Consider the following 24,439-nt stretch of genomic DNA (forward strand, 5'->3'; position numbering starts at 1 on the left):
CAAAGTAATGTTTTTCTCTCTTGCTGGATTTTAAAAAAAAAAAAAAAAAAAAAAAAAAAATCAATTTCGAGTCCAGCTGACAACCCATGTTATAATGCTATCTTAGTAGATGACTAACTCTGTCATGAAAAACTGCACCAGTGATCATAAGGCAATTCAGTTGAGCAAAACTCACCAATCTTTGCAAATTCTCACATCTTTGATCCAATTCAAATATTAAAAACATTTTTATATGGTTTGATAAATAGGGCCAGTTTTACATTAAAGTAACTAGCTTGATCCTCTGGTGGCCAGCCAGAAACTAATGATATATTGTGCTTTCATTTGTTTCAATGATTATTATGTGCTATTTAAGAAACAGGACTAGTTGATTTCTGTACTCCAATAACAAATTTAAAGTTGGCCCTTATTGTGTTAGGGTTCATCAATCTCAGAGTTCTCTTATAATATTAGTCTGCTATACCGATCTTAAGAAGATTAATCTTCCTATCCTTTTTTATGTGTAGGTAAGAATATTGACGCCTGTCAAGTTAATCAAAGCTATTTTTTTTTTTGCTTTTTTAAAATTCTTGAAATTAGATCACTACCTAGAAGGTAACGGTAGCTATGGAAATAAGAGGTTGTGAGTATGCTTAGAATTTATTTTTAATAACATCACTAGCACCACAAGTCTGGGCATAAGCTGAGATAATTACAAGAATTGTGAGATTATACTTATATCTGATTCTTGCAGCCCTTGGGGAGACTGGCTTCCATTCCAAAAGTACGCTTCTGGTTCCCTGACTCATCGAGAATTGACTAGAGTGGCGTAAATTGGGCGAATTTTATATGCCTCTCCTATATTTTGAAAAATACCTTTTTTGGGTTGTTTTTATTGGAAAACGCCCTCTTTGGTATTTTCATTAAAAAATCAAAAATATGACAAATTGTCCCCCTGGATTTTGAAAATTACATTTTGCCCCACTAAATGTGGGGCAAAACATTTTGCCCCACTTCGTGAATTGCAATAGATTTGACAGTTATAAAGCCATATTCTTGAGATATACAAAATATGGCAATGTTGGATTTTAAGGACAATAGGAACTTGTGTAGCAGTGTGTTTGATTAATAACAAATGCCAACAAACTAATGATCAGGTCAGCTTTTGACTGTTTTTGAACATTTGTTATTTTAGGAAAGTACTTGTTGATTTTTTTTTTTATTACTCCAATGCAAAATTTAGTAAATATTTTCCCCAGCCTCCCATAATACAATGAGGAGTCACCTTTCAAGAGAGAAAGGCCAACAGGTTCCTGTTGCCACTAAAAAGGATCTGATTCTTAATCCCGCCCTAACGAACTATTTCCAGGTCACTTGTCATAATTTAGACAAAACAAACTTACTTCCTTACTTTTGGGTTGAGTATGATTGTCTTTGACTTTAAATTTTGAAAACAAAAATCCAATGGTTTTTAATGTAATTTAAGACAAATTTATAAAAATATTTTGAGCTTATTTAAATCAGGACTTAACAAAGGTATGGTGCTATAACACTTTCCTCAGGCCTCATATATGCGGTGCATCATTTTTTTAAGTTTTATTTGTTTCATACAGTTTTTATGCATTTGTCAAAGATCTGCAACCTTGGGGTGGGAAGATGCAGAAGAGTTTAATGCTTCAAAAGACGTTCTCGGCAATTAATAAATCCCAAAGATTAGTTTTGGATCCACTCAAGAGCTTCAATCCCTATGCCAAAATTGTTTTTACTTTGGTTTTGATAAAGTTTTTTACTTGTCCTAAGTGAAGCCAGATGGACAAGAAGCAGATTAGAAAACTTGACGACAGATACACTTTGACTTTTAGTGGAGACCCTGCAACACACTGCGCTGGAGTTGGAGTTTTGATGTCACCTAGTGCATCGAAGGCAATGGTGAACTGGAACCCTATAAACGAACGTTTATTGGCGGTCCGATATATCTCAAACCACACCAAACTGACCATCATTGCCTTCTACGCTCCCACAAATGCATCCGATGAAGATGAAAAAGACAAATTCTATGAAATGTTACAAGCGGTTACCAAAGATGTGCCCAGACCAGCGGTGGATCCAGGGGGGCCGGGGGGGGGGGCCCTGGGCCCCCCCCCAATTTTTTATGGCGCCCTCTCAGCCATCGTCCAAACGACCCTTTTTTGTTAATTATTCAACTACGACCGACGCTAAAAAAAAAAAATCGGATACGCCGTCATTTTTTACTTTCTTTTTATCACATTATCTAAAATTCAAATCCGACACTGCACGAATCATGATTATTGGGTTTATTTTTGGGACGTGCTAAACGAGCAAAACATTTTGTGAATGCTTACGAGAAACGCATGTCTTTGGGGAGTTGCGTGGGTGGTTAGATCCAACCGGCGGGAGGCTAGGCGCGAGCGACCCTGCCACTGCCTTCGGAGTATTTTTGCTCCGTGTGTTAGACCAGTTAGACGGAAAAGCATTTAAAATGGATCGGAAAAAAAAATCAGGGCATGAATATAGAACAGAGAAGAAACAAAAAATGATGGCGGAAAGCCGTAAAGGATCGAGGGACATCTCTGATTATTTTGCCAAGAAAGATCAGATTAAAGGTAAGCTTTTAAAGATAGAACAATAAGGAAGGAGTGTCGTTTAAAGTGGGTATCAACACTTCTAATTTATAGCTTTAGCCCATTGTCGGATAGCCTTCCTGATAAGGCTCATTCGTCAAGCTTCATCGCGTACCAGCTGCTTTTGTTGTTATATATTGCATACGGTCCCTCTTGTACAGTGTTCTTCGTATGCAATTTGTCCGAAGCGTTTGACCTGATTTTTACCAGCCCACTCGTCTCGCCTGACGGTTATGATATTGGCTTAAAGCAGTATTTTTACCGACACACTGTGTCAGCTCTGAAATTATCTTTCAAATTCTTGCAGTTAAAGCTCTCTCTTTAGCCTTGTAAACTTCGGTGATAATTGTTTCGGGTTTCAGCTCTTGAAAAATATTTGTTAGCATATGTCGGGGATCGGTTCTTGGGGTTGCAAATTAAATTAGTGATGTTTAGGGTGGTATTTTATTTTAAAGTCCAGGTTTCCTAGAAATAGTTTTGGGGTATGAAAGTTCAAGATTGTTGGGGGAGTTTAAAGTTAATGTTGCTGATTCAGTTTATTTTCAAATTTAGTTCCAATTCTGCCTTCACCATGTTGAGAGTTAAATCTACTAAAGCAAGCCATTATACAAAGTGTATATACGTTTACAATAAATGTCTTGTGCAAACTTTAAAAGAGAAACTTTTTTTGTTAGATGTTGAGACGACGGCAACTTCTGATGCCCCACTCTGAGTCGACGGTCGGAATGCACAAAAACGCATTCAGCCAGGAGAACGAACTGTCACCAACAACTCCGTCCACTTCACAGACGGCCTTCATAACAAACTTCGGCAAAACGACACACACTGATCAGCTGACTGAAGGATCAAGAAGCAGTACTCAAACCTTGGTGGTACATAGCCCAATACTGATTTCACAGTCCCCGCACCCGCAGCAGAATCAAAGCGCTATTTTTTCGCCTGAAACTGACTTCACGCCGTCGAATGACTTTGGTATTGCAGTAGCGCTGAAAGAGCGAAATCAGTTGTCTTCTGGCGAAATTATGTTTTTTTATGAACGAAAGGTGGAAGCCGAAGAACCAATCTGATCTTCCAGTCTCGACACAAAAGAGAAAAGGTGGCGAAGTCAAGCGTCGCTTGAATACCGAACATCTTGCCCGGTATCCTTGGCTCGCAGTGAGTCGTCATCCAGACCACGAAGGCCTTTGGTGCAGTGTTTGTGTTTTGATGAGGACCAACGAAAGCGGAGGAGGATGGTCGGCTTTATCTGGAGGCGGCGGGGGGCAAAAAATGGGAAAGTTGGTCTTGAAACCGCTAAAAGACTATTCGAAACTTACCGGGAAAGATGGTGCGCTGACAAACCATGCTGAAGCACAGTTTCACAAACACTGCCAGGAAAAAGCTGCCGCGCTGCTAACAACGTTTCAGCGCGGTAGTCAAGATCAAGATATCAGGAAGGCTCTGGACTGTGAAAGGGTCAAGCAAATACAGCAGAACCGTGCACTCTTGAGAAGCGTTGTTGAAACTGTCAAGCTTTGCGGGCACAGAATATCCCTCTTCGTGGCCACCGTGATGATGGCAAACTTGATATCCAAGACTCTGATGTCATTACAGCAGTAAACGACGGGAACTTCCGCCACCTACTTCGGTATCGGATTCAGAGTGGAGACTCGCAACTTAAAAATTTACTTGAAAATGCACCGAGCAACGCCAAATATGCGAGTAAACAGATCCAGAATGAACTGATTGGAACAATTGGGGAAATGATAAAAACCGAAGTAGTGAGAAAAGCAAACAAAGCAACGGTTTGGTGTCTTCTTGCGGACGAGTCAACAGACAGGCAGACCAGGGAGCTGATGGTCATTGTTTGTCGTTATGTGTGTAAAACCGAGCAGGGATACGTGATTCGAGAAGATCCTTTTGCAGTTGTCGATGCCTTTCAAACCCTGTCAAGACTCGCTGGAGATGAGGAAAGTGACGACGGTAGAAGCATCGAAGAGAAGCTAGACGGCAAGAGCCTCGGGAAGCTGCTGTTGAGTGAGGTCAGGAAGTCAAATCTGGATTTGTCAAAGTGCGTTGGTCAAGGATACGACAAAGCTGCTAGCATGGCAAGCTTGACAAATGGTGCTGCTGCTGAAGTTAAACGCCAGTGTGAACTGGCAGATTACTTCCACTGTGTGAGCCATGCCACAAATCTCTCATGTTCAAAGATAGTTTCAGTTCCCATTCTGCGCAATGCCCAAGACGTTGTTCGAGACACAAGTTCTCACTTCAGCTCAAGTGCCAAGAGAACAAGACTTCTAAAAAAGCATCTTATCGCGGACAAAGCTAAAACAGAGACACTCGTCAGTCTTTGTACCACGAGATTTGTAGAGAGACACGAATCAATCAGCAGGTTTTGGGACTCCCTTCCGTCGATCGTTTCTGCTCTGCAGGAGATGGAAGGATGGCACGATCGAGAGGCAAATAGCAGAGCTTATGCATTACGATCCTGCATTGAAAAATCAGATATACTCGTAGGACTGGTTTGCCTGAATTCGTTTTCGTCGATCATGAAACCTTTGGCCGAGTCACTACAACAGAAGGATGGTGACCTTGTGAGAGCCTTGTCCCTCATTAGCAGCGTGAAGGCAATGCTGGAAGATATGCGATCACATGCCGAAACCAAATTCAGACTGCTTTACGAAGATCTTCTGAAAATGGCCGAAAAGATTGATGCTACCATCAAGGTAACGCAGCCACGCATAGCTTCACGTTCTACATACCGGGCAGGGGTACCCAAGATGGATCCAGAAAGTCATTATAGGATGGCGGCATTTATTCCAGCCCTGGACGCCATGCTGCTTGATTTTACGGAGCGGTTCAGCTGCCATTTTACGAATGCTGCAAAACTTTCAGCTTTGATCCCGGCTGTGGTTAATGGCAAACGCTGGGAGGACGTTACGCCAGGGTACGAAAAGTACAAGGAGCTGCTCGTGGGTACGGAGATAGACGTTAAAACCGAGTTCGAGATTTGGAACAAGTATTGGTCTAAGGAAACCGTGCAAAAACCGAAAACAGCTATTTCAGCGCTGAACAGTTGTCAGGAAAATGTATTTCCCAACATCTTCGCATTGTTGACAATTCTCGCGACGCTTCCTGTGTCAACCTGTGAAGCAGAACGAATGTTTTCAAAGGTTGACAGGACATGTTCATCAATACGAAGCACGATGACTGAAGAGAGGTTGGAGGCTCTACTACTCATGCAGACTTACAGAGACGAACTGCCGAAAACAGACGATGCTATCGATATGTTCGCTCTCAGAAAAGCTCGCCGATTGAGTTTAGTTGTGTAGTGTGGTGCTGTTTTTATTTTCTTTTGCTACGTTTTACCTTTATGAGCATATTTGGCAGTGTTTTCATATAAATAAAGAGCTATCAAATTAGTCCTGTATAATCAGTTTTTGTCGCCTTGTGTCCGGCGCGGCCCCCCCCAAGATTTTCCTCTAGATCCGCCGGTGGCCCAGACGTGATAGTCTCTGCGTTGTGGGCGACCTCAATGCTAAAGTTGGAGCAGACCGTCAGTAATGCCCAGACACCATGGGCCCACATGGTATAAAAGTTATGATTGAAAACGGGGCGTTTCTTGTAGACTACACGCTGAGCAACAACTTGATCACAGGTGGCACATTGTTTGAGGATAAGTCAATCCACAAATACTTCTAGGTGTCCTCAGATGGTTTAGACAAAAAACCAAATTGACTGCTTTCTAATTTCAAGACGTTGGAGAAGCAGCTTATTTGACATAGGGGGTTTTCGAGGAGCTAACGTTAATTCGGACCATATATTGATGATGGCTGAAATACAAATTAAATTGAAAGCTCAAAAAAAGAAAGTGACCAGTACCTATAGGCAGTTTGACACCAACAAACTATAAAAACCAAAACTTACAACAGGATTTCTGCATTTCTCTGAAAAACAGATTTGAGGCCTTGAATCTAACAGATGAAACTGACAATCATGGTGTCAAAGATATATGGTTGATAATACGCCAAGGTAAGCCAAGGCAAGTCTTGGATATGAGAAAACAAAGGGAGGAATGGATATTGGACAAAACCTAAAAATTCATTGAACAGCGCAAGGAAACAAAGAGATATATCCTGAATACGTCAAGGCCTGAAGATAAAGACCATCTGCAGCTTCGCTATAAAGAAGAGGATAAAGCTGTCAAAAAGAGTAAAAGAAGAGATAAGCGAAACCAGGTAGAAGAGAAAGCAGCACTTGCCAAAGAGGCTGCAAAGAAAGGCGACTCCAGGAGGGTTTACTGACTAACCAATGAGATAGTTGGAAAAAAAGGTGAAAAACTCATCACTTGTTAAAGATGAAAACGGGAACGTAATTTCAGATCCCAAGAAAGTAGACTAAAGAGGGGCTTCCCATTTTGAAAATATACTTAATTGTCCCCCATCCCATGACCAAGAAATTGTACCTGAAATACCGTTTTTACAAAAAGACGTAAGTGCTTATCCTCCCAGCAATGTAAAGGTAGAAGCAGCTGTCAAAAAGCTTAAAAATGGCTGTACATCTGGAGTTGATGGGATAACAGCAGAGATGATAAAGACATTCCTTCGAGCCTGCTTAAATGTATGGACTGCTCTCCTAGTAGCAGTTTGGAGCATGGAAAAGGTCTCACGTGATTGAACTATAGGCATTCTAGTCGAACTGTTTAAGAAGGGAGATGCTCTTAACGGTGACAACTGGAGGGGGATCAACCTGACTTCAGTCCCAAGTAAATTCTTGGCCACGATTATATACTGCAGCGTTTGAGAGCAGCTCTTGACTCACATCTAAGGGAAGAACAACATAGATTTTGGTCTGGTAGGTCATGTTCTGACCTTATTTTTATCCTAAGACTTATGGTGGAAGAGTCAAGAGAATAGAATAAAAAGCTGTATCTGCTCTTCATAGATTTTGAAAGTGTTTGTCTCCATCAATTGCGATGTTTTATGAAAAATTTTGAAATTTTTGAAATTTTTATGAAGTACCTAAAAAACTAGTCCAAATAATAATGAACCTTAATAAAGAGAGTAAATGTTGTGTCTAAACAGAAAATGGGGAGAAACGATTCTTCAAGATTCTCTCTGGGGTGAAACAAGGATGTGTGTTATCCCTGTTCCTCCTCATGTCCTAATGCAAGCATTGGGCTTTGGTGTAAAAGTCAGCGGCCAGCAGCTCACAGATTAGACTTCGCAGACAACATAGTACTTCTAAAACAGGCGAAGCAACGTTTGCAACTACTACTTGACACCATAGCATACAAGGCTGAGAAAGTGGGACTAATAGTAAACGTTGGTAAATCAAAGAGCATGGCCATATCCAACTCACCTTTGAATCTTAAATGCAACAGAAAAACAATTGAACAAGTCCAGGAGTTCAAATATCTTGGAAGTTGGATCAAATATGATGGTGGAATAGTCAACGAGATAAAAAGAAGAATAGGACAAGCAACATTGGCGTTCAACAAACTGAAACCAGTCAGGTGAAGCAAAAAATACTCTTTGCACCTAAAGTTCTGTCTCAAACATAGTGGTCTCCAGACGAACAGGTCAACCTCCAGTCACTGATTTCCTGAAGCAAAGAAGATGGACCTATCTTGGTCATGTCCTCTGAATGCCTGGAGATCGTCTTCCGAATGCTGTCTACAAGTGGCAACCTGAGGGTGGGCGAAACAGTGGGTGACCAAAACACACCCTCTGATGACAGTGCAACTGAGACCTGCGGGGGGCTGAGCTATCGCTACAACCACAGTGGGAGGACATCACGGCTGATGCTCCGCTCCAAGACGTCTGGCCAGGCTTCGTCGATACCCTATGTCGCCACACCTGACCCTGGAGGAACTAAGGTCTAGGGTAAGGTTTGATATATGGCACTAAACCTAAAAAGCATCCACTTAATTGTCACTTTAATCAACTTGGTTCTATTTTCTAAGTGTGTACTAAACTACTTACCTAGTTTTGTTAATTTAAATAGTGGTTTAGTTTCTTAATAGTGTTGCAGGTTTCGACTGCACTATTTTAGTGGAGTATAGAAACTATACTACAGAGGGGTATACATATCTTTTTTCCCATTTCTTTTTTACTTGCTAAAAAGTCAGCTTAAAGATTAAAGAAAGTAGGGTAATTAATTGTATATTTTAAGAACTTAGTTCAGCTTCCACATCAATCCAGTGCCAAGCAGTGATATTTGTAGTATCACATTAAGCCTCAGGAACTATATGTATAGCAATTACAATAGTTGTTAGATTATTTTCTAATCATTGTTAAACAATAAAGTGGTTTAAATTATTACAATTGAAGTTCTAGATGAAAAACTATATGCTATTTTGAAAAGTAGTTGAGTTGTGAAGATGGAATTCAGGAATATATCTACAGCCCAAATTATATCCAACAAAGGTACTTTCAAACTGTATCTCTGCTTATTCCCTATCCCAAAGATACTGAAGATTGCATAGAGGACAGGTGCTAGGTCTATTATTGCTTCAACTTTGGCAAAATTAAATTTTTAATAATTTGCTCTTAAATCTGTTTTCTTTGACCCTTATGTTTCTGAAACATAATCCCATTCACTTGAATGAGATTTGAAGCCTTATTACAATTTACTCTTTAAGTAACAGATTTTTAAATATCTTGAAAATCTTACAAGTCAGAATATTGCAAATGCATGAGTCTCAATTCAAATTTTCTTGGACTTCATTTGTGTTGTGAATCTATTCTCAAGGGGTTGCCCACTGTCCGCTATCTGGTGTACATTTTGCAGCACCCCATGTGCTGCGCAGTTCTATCTTATGGCACACTTTCACAACGCTTGGTATGCGCCACCTGCTGTACATAATTTTTGATAGTGGAGAGCCTCTTGTCTATTCTAAAACGTTGCAATTTTATAAACAGAGTGTTTCTTCAGGGCAGTACTCTTTGGGGTGGGCAGAGGCAGAACTTAAACTTTATGAAACCTTCCCAGAACATTATTCATGCTCTAGATCTATTTCTGAAACTTTAGCCACTCATGTCTACAGCTTTCCAAGACAACCAAAAGCCAATCATCTAGAGTTTTATAGCAAAAATTGTTAAAAAGCACACTTTAAAATGTTACACAAGCTTTAAATCAAATATGTAAAACTTATTCCTAGCCAACGAATAATGAAAAACCAATAATGTAGTGTCAGAAAAAAAAAATTACACCCATGACTAAAAAACTGTAGGAACACAAAACAAAGAATTTCTCCAAACATTGGCCAAGTCCTTAACAAAAGACTTCAACAAAATACAATTAAATCTACAAAATTGTAAGTATTTGGACCTAAATATTTTTTTTATGAAAGCACCCAAGGTTTCAATATTTTGTTTATCTCTCCTCTAATGCACCTGCATAATCTGAAGTAAAAAAAAATATCCCATCACATTTGAGTCACCTTAAATAGTCAGAAGAGAAATGGTATTAAGCATTAACATACAGCAGTGGATTTTTTTCAGGTATGCAACAACCTTGGTAGGGACTACCTCCGCAACCAGTAGAAATCGAGTTGTCACCAAGATTTTTGAGCACCTTGAAATACCTAAAATCATGCCTACAGAATCAAACAAGAGAGGACATATTGAACAGGCTTGCACACTGTATTTTATCAAGGTGACATGGTGGATACTAGTGGTTTTAAGCAACTTTGGAAAGAATTTGCAATAGAAGTCCGCGCTCAATTCTTTTCATCAAGAACCTTCAACAGTTGGAATAAATTCTCTGAAGAAACTGTTACTGCTGAGTCTGTGGACATCTTCAAACGAAGACTGGGTGCTGATTGGTCCTCCAGGGAGTGTAAACTCAACTGGGAAGCTATAAATCAGCACAGTGAACCTGGTCACTACAGAATCCTGAATACAACTCAAATCGTCAACTCTGGAGCTCTACAAGGAGAAATCCTTAGATTGTTCAAAGCTGCAATTTAAGGTAATATAAGATAACAGAATATAAGAACCAATAATAATGTTCGTGGAATTTTGTATCTGATACAGTTTAGTAATATTTATTATTAGAACTCTTTTATTTGGTTGATTAAAATCTTTTGTTGTACCATAGTAATAAATAAGTAATACTAACCTTACATACAAATGCTCATAGAGAAAGAGACTAACAATAAAAGATTGGGTTACTAGTAAGTTTTCTAACTCCCAGAAGCTTTTAGCTGATGGGTCCCCCCCCCAAACCAAAACCATAAATACAACTCTGCTTCTGAGGCATTTGAGCCCCCCCCCCCCTCCCCTATTTGAGAACATGAAGTCTCCCTAATTTTGTATTATACATAGGGATTATCTGCTCCCATCAAAGTATAACATTTCGTAGTTTGAGTAATTAATAATATTGTTTCTATTTGTCTATAAGAGCTAAATCATAGGCAAAGAACGATGTGGGCACAATGTGTTTTTTTTTTGTTTTTTTTTTCTCCATACCCGGGCACTTCGTATCGAAAGAGTTGTCGTAGAAACTTCGAAAAGGGCTCATTAGATTGGAAATTGGAGTGGCTAGTGCCCTTTTTAATAGTCGAAAGTGATTTGAGGGCAACTAGCCCCCCCCCCACGCCCATCATTCTCCCAAAAGCATCCAATCAATATTGTGAGATATCTATTTTGTTCAGCGTAGTTGATTTACTGATAGAAAATATGTTTTTGAGGAGGACACTCCCCCACAACCCTCAGGGTAAGGCTTTTAAGATATGCCCTGGGGCATATAAGGCTTTTATAGGCGTTGTCGTAGAAACTTCAAAACAGGCTCATTCGATTGGAAATTCAAAGGGCTAGTACCCTTTTTAATAGTCGAAAGTGATTGGAGGGCAACTAGCTCCCCCCCCACGCCCCTCATTCCCCCAAACACATCCAATCAAAAATTCGGCATAGCCATTTTGTTCAGCATAGTTGATTCCCAGATACAAAATATGTTTTTGAGGAGGACACTCCCCCACAACTCTCAGGGCAAGAGTTTTAAGTTATACCCTCGAGGCATATAAGGTTTTTATAGAAGGCGTTGTCGTAGAAACTTCAAAAAATGCTAATTCGATTGGAAATTCAAAGAGCTAGTAAGGTTTATATAGAAAGTTGTTGCATAAATCATAGGCAGCGCAATCGCGCTGCCTAAGTAAAGAACGGGGGCACTCGAGAACGAGACAAGAAACGGGGACTAAGTAAAGAGGAGGTCACTTCCCCACAGTCCTCAGGGCAAAGGTTTTAAGTTATGCCCTGGGGGCATATAAGAACGATGTTGACACTTTTCCTTTAGAGCAGGACACTTCGTATCCAAGAAGTTGTCGTAGAAACTTCGGAAAGCGCTCATTGAGTGGCTTGTGCGTTTTTTAATAGTCGAAAGTGATTGGAAGTTGACTAACATCCGTTCCACCCACGTTATTTCCCAACGCACATCCAATAAAAATTTTAAGATTTCTCTTTTAACCAGTGTAGTTGATTTCTACTTAGAAAATATGACCTTGTGGTCTGCCCACCTTCGGGCAAGTCCTTAGGGCAAGGGTTGTAAGTTATGCCCTGGGGGCATATAAGGTTTTTTATAGAAAGCGATGTCGTAGAAACTTTAAAAAAGGCTTATTAGATTGGAAATTCAAAGGTCTTGTGCCGTTTTAAATAGTCGAAAGTGATTAAGAGGGCAACTAACCCGCCTCTCACGCCCACCTTTTCCCCAAACACATCTAATTAAAACTTTGAGATAGCCATTTTATTCAACGTAGTTTTAAGTTCTGGAAATTAGGTCTTTGAGGATGACAACCCCCCCCCCCACAGCCCTCAGGGCAAGGGTTGTAAATTATGCCCAGGGGGCATATAAGGTATTTATATAACGCGTTGTTGTAGAAACTTCGAAAAGGGCTCATTCGATTGGAAATTGAAATGGCTAGTGCCCTTTTTAATAATCGGAAGTGATTGGAAAGCAACTATTACCCCTTCCACGCCCACCATTTCCCCAAACATCCAATAAACATTTTGAAATAGCCATTTTGTTCCACGCAGTTAAAAGTTCAGGAAGCTATACCTTTGAGCAGGACACTCCCCCCACAGCCCTCAGGGCAAGGGTTATAAGTTATGCCCTGGGGTTATATAAGGTTTTTATTGAAATCTTTGTCGTAAAAACTCGAAAAAGGGCTCATTCGATTGGAAATTCAAAGGGCTAGTACCCTTTTTAATGGTCGAAAGTGATTTGAGGGCAACTAACCCCCCTCTCACGCCCACCTTTTCTCTAAACACATCCAATCAATATGTTAGATATCTATTTTGTTCAGCGTAGTTGATTTTCAGATAGAAAATATATTTTTGAGGAGGACACTCCCCCACGACCCTCAGGGCAAGGGTTTTAAGTTATGCCCTGGGGGCATATAAGGTTTTTATAGAAGGCGTTGTCTTAAAAACTTCAAAACAGGCTCATTCGACTGGAAATTCAGAGCTAGTGCCCTTTTTAATAGTCGAAAGTGATTGGAGGGCAACTAGCCCCCCCCCCCCCCCCACCACGCAAATCATTTCCCCAAACACATCCAATCAAAATTTTGAGATAGCCCTTTTGTTCAGCGTAGTTGATTTCCAGATAGAAAATATATTTTTGAGGAGGACACTCCCCCACAGCCCTCAGGGCAAGGGTTGTAAGTTATGTCCTGGGGCCATATAAGGTTTTTAAAGAAGGCGTTGTCATAGAAACTTCAAAAAAAGCTCATTCTATTGGAAATTCAAAGGGCTAGTGCCCTTTTTAATAGTCGAAAGTGATTGGAGGGCAACTACACCCCCCCACACATACACCCATCCTTCCCCCAAACACATCCATTAAAAATTTTGAGATAGCCATTTTGTTCAGCATAGTTGATTTCCAGATAGAAAACATATTTTTGAGGAGGACACTCCCCTACAACCCTCAGGGCAAGGATTATAAGTTATGCCCTGGGGCCATATAAGGTTTTTATTGAAATCTTTGTCGTAGAAACTTGAAAAAGGGCTCATTCGATTTGAAATTCAAAGAGCTAGTACCCTTTTTAATAGTCGAAAGTGGTTTGAGGGCAACTAACCCCTCTAACCTAACCTAACATAAACCAGAGACGACACACACACAGAGACGACACACACATAGAGACGATATACACACAGAGACGACACACACACACAGACGACACACACACAGAGACGACACACACACAGAGACGATACACACACAGAGACGACACAGAGACGACAAGCACACAAAGACGACACACACGCAGAGATGACAAACACACAGATACTACACACACATAGAGACGACACACATAGCGATAATACACGTAGATACACATAGAGATAAGGTTTTTACTGAAATCTTTGTCATAGAAACTTGAAAAAGGGCTCATTCGATTTGAAATGCAAAGGGCTCGTACCCTTTTTAATAGTCGAAAGTGATTTGAGGGCAAATAACCCCCCTCTCACGCCCACCTTTTCCCCAGACACTTCCCCACAACCCTCAGTGCAAGGATTATAAGTTTTGCCCTGGGGACATATAAGGTTTTTATTGAAACCTTTGTCGTAGAAACTTGAAAAAGGGCTCATTCGAATTGAAATTCAAAGGGCTAGTGCCCTTTTTAATAGTCGAAAGTGATTTGAGGACAACTACCCCTCCCCCTCTCATGCCCACCTTTTCCCCAAACACATCCAATCAAAATTTTTAAATAACCATTTTATTCAACGTAGTTGAAAGTTTTGAAAATTAGGTCTTTAAGGATGACAGCTCCGCCCCCCACAGCCCTCAGGGCAAGGGTCGTAAGTTATGCCCTTGGGGCATATAAAGTTTTTATTGAAAGCGTTGTCGTAGAAACTTCAAAAGGGCTCATTCAATTGGAAATTGAAAGGGAGTGCCTTTTTTAATAGTTGAAAGTGATTGGATACCGACTAGCGCTCCTTTGACACCAGCCTTTTTCCCTAACACATTTGATCGTGATTTTGAAGTATTAATTCAGTGCAAAGCTGTTTAATCCTCTGGAAATCAGGTCTTTTATTAAAATAACCCACTCAGAGCCCTCAGCGCCAAGGTTGTAAGTTATATCCTAGGGGCATTAAAGTTTATATTAAAAACTGTTACATAAATGTCCGTTAGATCTCATTTGATTGGAAATTGAAATTGCCCTTCTTAATAGTCGAAAGCGAGTGAAGAGTAATTAACCCCCCTCTTACTTCCACCATTTCCCCAAAAAACTTCAATCAAAGTTTAGAGATAGCCATTTTGTTCAACATAGTTGAAAGTTCTGGAAATTATGTATTTAAGGATGACAAACCCCCGAGAGCCCCAGGGGCAAAGGCTATAGTTTATGCCCTGGAGGCATATAAGATTTTATAGATAGAGTTGTCGTAAAACTTCAAAAGGGGCTCATTCAATTCGAAATTGAGAGGGCTAGTGCCCTTTGTAATAGTAGAAAGTGATTGGGGCATAACTAACCTCCCTCTCACCCCCACCATTCCTCAAAACAAATCCAATCCAAATTTTCAGATAGTCATTTTGTTCAAAGTAGTAGAAAGTTCTGGAAATTAGGTCTTTGAAAAGGACCTCAGGGTAAGAATTTTAGTTTTTACCCTGGGGGCAATTCTGATACTATTAAAACGTGGTGTCGATTCTAAACAGATTCATTCGGATGAAAACCATAAGACATAAGACCCTTTTAGATAGTTAAAAAGGAATTTATTTCTTGGACATTTTTTTGGTAAAGGATGATGTGGGTATAATGTATTTTTTTTGTTGTTGTTGTTCTTTAGACCAGGGCACTTCGTATCGAAGGAGTTGTCGTGGGAACTTCGAAAAGGGCTCATTCGATTGAAATAGAAAGGGCTGATGCCCTTTTTAGTAGTCGAAAGTAACTAGAGGGCAACTAGTCCCCCTTCCACTCCCATCCTTCTATTTGCCCATTATGTTTAAAAACTAAATGTTGCCTTAAGATTAAATCAAAATGCGCTGTGATAATGCTAATTCCCACTAAGGCATCTCAGCAGTATCCCAAGAACGACTGAGGGTATTATGTTCAAACTTTCGAGGCTATTTCTGCTCTTAAAATTTATAACCAAATCAAAATAGCGTAAATGTATCCAAGCTATCAAAAAAAGGAAACAGATTTTTTTGCGAATGGTATCAAGTTTTCCATTTCAGGTCAACTAGAGGTATGAAACTAAATTAAACAGTACTATTTGTGTCCAGATTTTTAAAAGGGTGTATCTTGTTAAAAATTGCTGAAAATTTTTCTTCAGCATACAAATATCAGGCCAAACTATAAAGTCTAAAACCGGAAAGATTTAAAGTAATATTTCCTTTTATCCTGAAAAGATTTTATAAAAATATAAAACGAACAGAAATTAATTAAAAAAACTTTTTCTACAAACTAAGTTTTTCAAAGAAACGTTAAGATTCTCATAAAACAAAAAAAGAGGAGAAATAAAATTAAATCATCTACCACACGTGAAAATAACATAAATCAGCACCGATAACTAAATGAACCCAAAACTAATAGTAATCAAAATAAATAAGGGAATTGAACTAAAAACGTGCAGAAATTAACATAAGTTGGGCGCAAAACCCCAATGCCTTCCCAAAGCCAGAACATAATTTGCACATTACTGAAAAAATACAAATGAATGTGCATTGTCAGTTTAATATACATATACTGATATTTAGTAATCAAAATATTAATAATAATTGATTTATTAAAGTTATAAAAGTAAAAACACTTATATTTTTTCAGTAAAGTGTAAATTATGTTCTGGCCTTGGGAAGGCATAGGGGTTTTGCGCCCAAATTATGTTAATTTCTGCTTGTTTCGAGTTTGACTCGGTTATTTATTGCAATTTCTGTTCGTTTTGGGTTTCATTTATTTGTCGATGCTAAGTAATTTATTCAATTTTATTTCTGCTCATTTTTGGTTTAATAAAGATCTTTACTTTTCTTTGAAAAACTTATTTCGTGGAAAAAGTTTTTTAAATTGATTTTGGACAAATATCTTGTTAACATTTATCTTTCTAAACGTGGATAACAGGCTCCCAGTCTTGGACATAACGTATATAGGTTTGGATGGTTGGTATGGGCTGATAGTCAGGAGTAGGCTTGGTTAGTTGGGTTTGTCTGACTACAATGTTGTAAAGCTTTCCTTTCCAGCAATTAATTTGGATAAAATGTAAAACGCAAAACTTCCACAAACAACCATCAATAAATAAGTGAAACAAAAAAAGAACAGAAATTACAATAAATTACCAAGCCAGACTCAAAACAAGCAGAAATTAATATGATTAGGGCTGAAAACCCCCCATACCTTCTCAAGACAAGAACATAATTTGCACTTTACTGAAAAGAGCTTTACGGTACATGGTTGTAAAGTTCTTGATCAAACTATCATCCTATTTCCACATAAGATAAATAATTTTGTTGCTTTCAGTTCAAAGATGAAGAAGGAAGTTGCAAAGTGGCATGCACTTACACAAACAGCTGAGTGCAGCTTACTCTATCCAAGTAAGACATACTGGGTTGCTCTTGAAAATGTGGTCCAGCATTGTCTAGAGCAATAAAAGGGGCTCTAATTTTGTACTTTCAGGGCTTGATGGCACATAATATTCTAAGAGCAAATGCTTTGTTGAAAGGCTTGAAGAACCAGGAGGTGAAATTGAACTTTTTATTTACCTTAAATTGTAGCTAGGAGCAATCTAAGGATTTCTTCTTGTAGAGCTCCAGAATGATGACTTGTGTTGTATTCAAAACTCTTTAGTGACCAGGTGCTGTTCCATGACCAGTAGAATTCCAATTGAGTGTGCACCCTCTGGAGGACCCTTCAGCACCCAGCCTTCATTTGAAAACATCAACATATTCAGCAGTAACTGTTTCATCAGATAGTTTGTTCCAACTGTTGACAATTCGTGATGAAAAGAATTGAGTGTGGACTCTAGAAATAATAGACTTCTTGATAAGTTTCAGATGATGACCTCTAGTTCTTGAGTTGGGATCAACAGTAGGGAATAATGCCTGGAGAGCATTAGGTCTCATTAACTTATAGGCTAAAATGGCATCTCTATTTCCCCTGTAAACAAATGTAGGGGAATTCAGCTTTGATAGTCTTTCTGGGTAGGAAAGCTCCTGCATGCCAGATGTCACTTTGGTGGCATGTCTCTGCAGGTCTTCATGAACTGTCGTCTTCTTTAAAATATGTGGAGGCAAGAGACATTCCAACTTCAAGCTTAGGATGCACAAGTCCCTTATACAGAAGACTGGTGACTTTAGGGGAATGAGTGGAAAGAGTATGCTCGGTCAGTCCCATAGTTGAACTAGCACCCACAGCAGACCTCTTAGCATGAGTGCTGAATTTTAGTTGATTGCCAATAATGACACCAAGATCTTGCTAATTATTTACAGACAAGAGTGGGTGGTCTAAGAAAAAATAAGAGCAACAAGGATTCAGTTTGGCAAAGTGAATGATATGGCACTTAGCGACATTGAATCCAAGAAGCTAAGCATCGGCCCATTGACCCAGCAGGTGAAGATTGTTTTGTAGAAGGGCATGATCTTCAGAGGACAATATCTTACCCCTAGTGAACAAGCTCAATGTTGGAGCTCCAGAGTACTTAAGTTAGGATTCATTTGAAAGATTCAAAATTTGTCTTGGGAATCCAATACTAAGGTAAGGAGCTGACAAATCAATTGCTAGTTGTAGGAAAGATGAATGTAGCAGAGGGGGTGGGGCAACCTTGCTAAGTACATATGTTAAAGAAAACAATTGATGTTAAAGAATCAATGATGAAATGTGTTTCTATTGGCTGGAAGGATTATGCACTATCTGGCTCTAGTGTTTGTTAAGTAGCACTAGAGATGGGGATAGTGATACTGACTAAGGCAATGACAGCAGCAGCACTAGTGAGAGTGTGGATGTCTATAGCAAGCCAGTCAAATATGCCTCAAAGGATATAGAACTTCCATCATTTCTTAGCACTGTGTCTCTATCAATTTCAAAGCTAGAGAAGACAGACCAAATATTATGTGATAACACTGATCCTTTTCTTGGCAATACAGACGTTTTCATGTGCCCCGCCAAAATTGAAGTTGAATTTATTACTGCAGGTGTTGCTGTTCTTGAGGAGCACCAAACAATTTCTGAGCAGATGACATATGGTGGTTGCATTAAAGGTGTTAAACAAATTGTGGAGCTGCCCCCTACAGAACATGACACTCAAGAAAGATAGGGCATTGAACCATTAGAAGATCTGCCCCCTTGGAACATGAAAGCCAAGAAAGACAATCAATTTAGACTGTTGCAGAAGGTTTGAGTGATCCAGTTGTTTAGAAGAGAGCAAGAAATAAGAAAGAGAAAATTAAAAGAGAGATCACAAAGCATCCTTTCCTATTAGACCCAGAATGCCATTTCAAGAAATTTACTAATAGTTGTAAGTTTTTGCATTGCAAAGACACTAAAAGTAATATAATAAATTTTGGACAATATTTTCTGAAGAAAGGGGTAAATAGGTCATTATGCTATTATACTTTCTTCTAGTTGTCTGAAGAGTTCCACGATGTGAACAAAGGTTCCAAAAAAAACCAAGTGTGCTTTTTTTTTCTTCTGAAAATACAGCAAAAGATCCAAGTGTTGCCCCATGAAGTGAAAGAATGAGGATTTGCAAGTCCAAGTTCTTTGCCACCTTTGGGTTGGGGAAAAAAGATTCTATCATTTTCTTGGTAAAAATGCCATGCATGTGATGAACTTGGTACAATGGTGACAGAACATTGTGGCAAGAGGTACAGGAAACCTGGGAACAAGATTGACAGACAAGTGATAGAAAACCACATGGAAATTTTCCACCCACCTGTACCACACTAACATTGTTTGCACACACCTATGTGAGGTACCTTCCAAGTAATCTTAGAGTTTCAAACATGATGGATGATTTCCAGCTTAAAAACCCTGACACACAGATTTCAGAGGAGTCATAAAGAAGAATGCTCATAAAGAAGTAATTAAAATTGGTTCATGCAGAGCCAGCTTCTCCGAGTTTTAATATTCCTGAAGACAATGATCTGTCTCAACCAAGCACATCTTCTAATGCATGTTTTGAAGTACTAGAAGAAGCGCCTGTACCCCTAAATGTCTCTCTCGAGCAGATTTCCCCTCCCCCTAAAGCCAGTGCCAGAAAAAATACTACCAACCGCAAAAGGATCAAAAGCATTGTATCCACCCATACACCTGTAAAAAACCAACTGATAAAAGACTTTGCAGAACGATCAGAAAAGGCCAAAGAAAAGAAAAAAGTGAGAAGTAACAAGGCAAAAGTTATCAAGCAAAAGGGGAAAAAAGCCTTGAGTTTTGACAACATAGATAGTAGTCAGGATGAAATGGAAGAAGACTTGCACCTAAGTGGCTCTGATGATGAAAGCATGCATGCAGAGATTGTGGAAGACGTCGACTATGAAGATGTGAAAACTGGCGACTACGTCCTTGTCTTTGAGGGAAAAATAGGGAAAATTCCCACCTACTCAATTGGCGAGATCATTTCTCAGGAGGAAGACGAGTATGAGATACTCTATTTGAAGAGACTTTTGCCATTCATGAAGTTCAAGCAGACGGATCAGATTTTTACATTCGATAGAGCCAGCATAAAAATAAACATAGGGCCTCCATCCTTTACTGACGGCACTATGCGACAAGCAGAACAGCTTGTCTTTCAAGTGAACTTGTCTCAATTTGACATCAAGTAGTTATGATTTTTATATGTAGTTTTTATATGTATTCAAAACATCTTTAATGTACATGAAAGAAATATTCAGTTATCTACTCTTCTATTTCTGATTTTAACAACCCAGGGTATAATGGACATCTGTGTCCAAATTACCCATACCAAGTGTCCATTATACCCCAGTATTCCAGGTACATGGACACTTTTGCCACTTTTTGTTTGGTCACTTCCCATGAGAATCTGGTAAGAGGTACAAGTTTGTTATGAATAGGTCAAATAAAGCTAACATACTGAAGTTAATGTTGGTAGAGTCAGATGTGCAAAATAGAGTCTTATTGAAAAGTTATTTGCAATCGTGTGAAAAAGTGTCAATAATGCCCCGGTCTCCCCTACAGGGATTTAAGAAATTAATTATTTGTATCACAATGAATTTGACAAAAATATTATCAAAAGAAAATATCATTAAGCAGAAAAACTAAACAAACAACAAACCAACAAAAACTAAATGACAAATAATGTAAGCACTTTTCTCATCTACTCAATGAGATATTTTTAAGTATTTTCTTCAGAACAAGATTATCAAAATCAATTCTTCTATATAATTGAGAGCAATATACAAGTATTCCACATATTCCACACATAAAAGGAAATAAGTAACTTCACAATATTATTGCATATACCTTATTCAAAAAACATTAACTGGAAAAACTAAACAAACAACTTTAATTTACTCAATAATATATCTTTTAATTTTTTTTTTTTTTTTGAACAAACTTAACAAAATTGATTCCTTAATATAATTGGGCAACATGTTCCACACCTCTACACCAACATGTCATAATGACAGTGCACATCTATGGTTGTGGTGCATTTCTGATATAAGTAAATTATTTTCAGATGAGGTTGTTGGATATGAAGGATAGGCTATTCTGAAGCCATTTGAAACATATTAAGTTGTCTTAGTCTAAGTGGTGCTAAAGAACTAGATAAATAAGAACTAGATAAAAGAACTAGAACTAGATAAAGCATAGATATTTTAGAAACATTCAGACTTTTTGCCAGGTGGAATGAATCACTTGTAGAGTATTTATGCAAAAATAGAGTTTTTATAGCCTGATTTTGTATTACTTGGATTTTATGTACATTATAATTAAACAAATTAGACCAACGAGTACATCCATACTCAAAATATGAAGAAATGAGAGCATAATATAAAGTCTTAAGTGCTTCATGAGGAATAAAATGCTTTAGTCTATTTAGAATACCTGTCCCTTGGGAAATTTTAATGGAAAGTGCCCTCACACAATCTTTCCATGTAACCATTTCATCAATAATAATTCCCAGATAATTGAAATTGGTCACCCTTTCAATCACTACATTTCCAAATGAAAGTATCTTATCTGTTTCAAAATGTTGTATATTTGAAGATGTCATATATATTTGTTTTAAATATTTAATAATAAATGATTAATTTACAAATAACTGGACAATTGAGCTAAAGTGGTTGCCATAATAACAAACAAACCATCTACAATATATGACTTAAACAACATTACTGTGTCATCAGCATATGTTACTAGTATGCAATAAGTTATAAATTATTTTATTTCCGAAACATATATCAAGAAAAGTAGCAGCCCTAGGATTGAACCTTGGGGAGCCCTGCATTCTATTTTTCTTTCTTATTATGTTGATGATCTGACAACTACCATCTGCATTCTATCTTCCAAATACGATTTTATCCATTTTACCATCCAAACCAGAAAATACATTTTATTCATTTTTGATATTAATGCCTTGTGATTAACAGTGTTGAAGGTTTTCAAGATCCACAAAAATTGCCAACGTCATGAATCCAAAATCCAAAAATTCCTTAATCTTTATAATAAAACAATATACAGCAAGTGTAGTGGAATGACCTTTACCATAACCATATTGGCTAGATGGTAGAGAATACCAGTAAAATTGAAATGGGCCTGTAGTTATTAATTTAGCATTTATCTCCATTCTTATCAAATGTTTAGCAGAAAAAGAAAAACATGACAAACAACTGGGAAAATTGATTTTAATGCTCTTTTTGTTATTCTATCAACCCCCAGGGATTCAGAGGGACCAAGCAATGTAAATGCTTTTTGTAGCTCATGCATTTGTATCATATCATCCTGAGTTAACTGTATCAAGCACGTTAATTATTTCAGTTGTTTCAATTTGTCTAGTATTATTATCAATTTGCCAAGATATACTTGAACCAAATCTGAAAAATAAGTACAAAATCTATTAGTAATAGCCACATCCTCTTTTAACAAAACCCTATTTGGAGAGGTAATAACATTTGGAACTTCTTCTTTTAGTTGTTTCTTATAAGGTGAAAGTATCTCATTCATTATTTTCCATGTTGCTTGTACATAATTCTTATTTAATTCAAAGATGGAATAATGATAATTTCTTTCTAATTCTTGCTTCTTTTTGTTAACAGTAGCCCAGTATTCCTTATAAAGTTTATCACTTTCAAAGGAAGGGAATTCTATTTTCTTTATGTGAAGGGTATTTCTCAGTTTCATCATATTTTCTTATCTCAGCTGTGAACCAAAGTGATTCCAGACGGATTGGGTTTTCTAGAATCTTTTGGTTTGGCCATACGATATGAATCCATTCCTTGAAGAATTTTATACATAAATAAGGAATATGCACTTGCCATGTCATATGTTCCATATACCTCTTCCCAATCTATCTTTGAAAGAAAGATTTTTAGTTTCTCACAATTTTTAGTAAAAAAGTTAAAAATATTTCCTTGTGGGTTATGGCTGGTTTCCCTTAAACTGCAGCCATTATCAAATTCTTGCTTTTGTAGACTTAATAGAACATAATTTAAAAAATGTTCTGAACCTGGAGAAACAAGCACTCCCAAAAATTTTAACCACTCATACCATACAAGGCAAAAATATATTATCAAGTAATGTAGCACTAAACAGAGTTACACAGGTTGGGGCAGTAATCAAAGGTAAAAAATCAGCTGATAACATATCAGTCAGAAATTATAAATTCCCAACATTACTCAATTCCAGTAAATTAAAGTTAAAATCCCCAACTACAACAGATGGCACCCTAAAAGATCCCAACTTATTACTTACATTTTCTATAGATGCTAATGACTTTGCTACTGGGGAACTCGGAGGTCAATATACAGTTGCAAGTAATACCTCTCCACCATCTTTGCACTATTGCATGACAAGGGATTCAAGTAGCCCTTAGTGCCAAAAAGAGACATCATCTAATATTGAAACATAAAAATCACTTTGTACATAAGTGCCTAAGCCACCTTTTCACATACTACTACAATTAGATCTCAGTGTGATTACATCTAAAATCAGATATCATCTCGTAACAACAATTGGCTTGGTGACATATAATCCTCTTCCACAGTTACCAATAATTAATAGACTGTGAATTGATTATATCTGTGGAAATCATTCTTTGAAATCTGTTGAAAACTTAATTAAATGGAGACTTTCGTATACTAATAGTATCTTGAAAAAGTGGTGCATTCAACTACACCAACAATGCCAGAAATTTAGGAATTTTTAGGATAAACTTTAGTTCATAAATTGCTGGGAATAGGATGATTGCGACGTGTCCCATATCAATTACCAATTGCAATTATACTAATGGTTGTTAGTGGCTAAACAGGCTTTAAATCTCTGCCGTTTGTGCCATTATGTCGTAACCTACGAGATATATTTGCCCGGAGAGTAAACTACGTGCCACTAGTGGCACAGTTCAGTGCAGTTGGTGTCAACTGTGGCTACATCCCAAGTGCGCAGGGATTACAATTGAGGAGAGAAAACTACAGAGGGAGTGTTACTACTTAGACTGCCAGTCCTCCCTTCCCCTGAATAATCCTTGGGAATCGCCGATGTCGCCATGCTCCCTACCCCCTGGCACTAAATTACTACGAAGTACACCCAAGTCTACCCTAAAATTTACTACCCCAAAGACATTTCCAAAAACCAAGCTTCCCAAGCCCTCCCGTGTGCTGACTGTGAAAAGTATACCAAACAGCTGGTTTTGATCCAAGAAAAATATGGCACTAAGTTAAAAAATGAATCACGT

The 24,439-nt window shown here is 38.2% G+C and overlaps 1 protein-coding gene across 4 annotated transcripts in view; it reads right to left on the minus strand.

Moving 5' to 3' along the window:
• Window positions 1-24,439, minus strand: part of LOC148939903 (ATP-binding cassette sub-family F member 1-like) — a 57,522-nt gene that overhangs the window by 25,934 nt on the left and 7,149 nt on the right. Inside the window, exon 1 of one of the 4 annotated variants that reach the window (XM_089106259.1) lies at window positions 17,295-17,553. The exons of the other annotated variants lie outside the window; for them this stretch is intronic. The gene's annotated coding sequence lies outside the window, so the exon portion shown is untranslated. Of the gene's footprint in view, window positions 1-17,294; window positions 17,554-24,439 lie in introns of those variants that run through there. 4 annotated transcript variants of the gene reach the window in all.

This window comes from Artemia sp. Qi Xiang Cuo, chromosome 20, assembly GCF_049724085.1.
Source record: "Artemia sp. Qi Xiang Cuo chromosome 20, ASM4972408v1, whole genome shotgun sequence".
NCBI classification, from domain to species: domain Eukaryota; kingdom Metazoa; phylum Arthropoda; class Branchiopoda; order Anostraca; family Artemiidae; genus Artemia; species Artemia sp. Qi Xiang Cuo.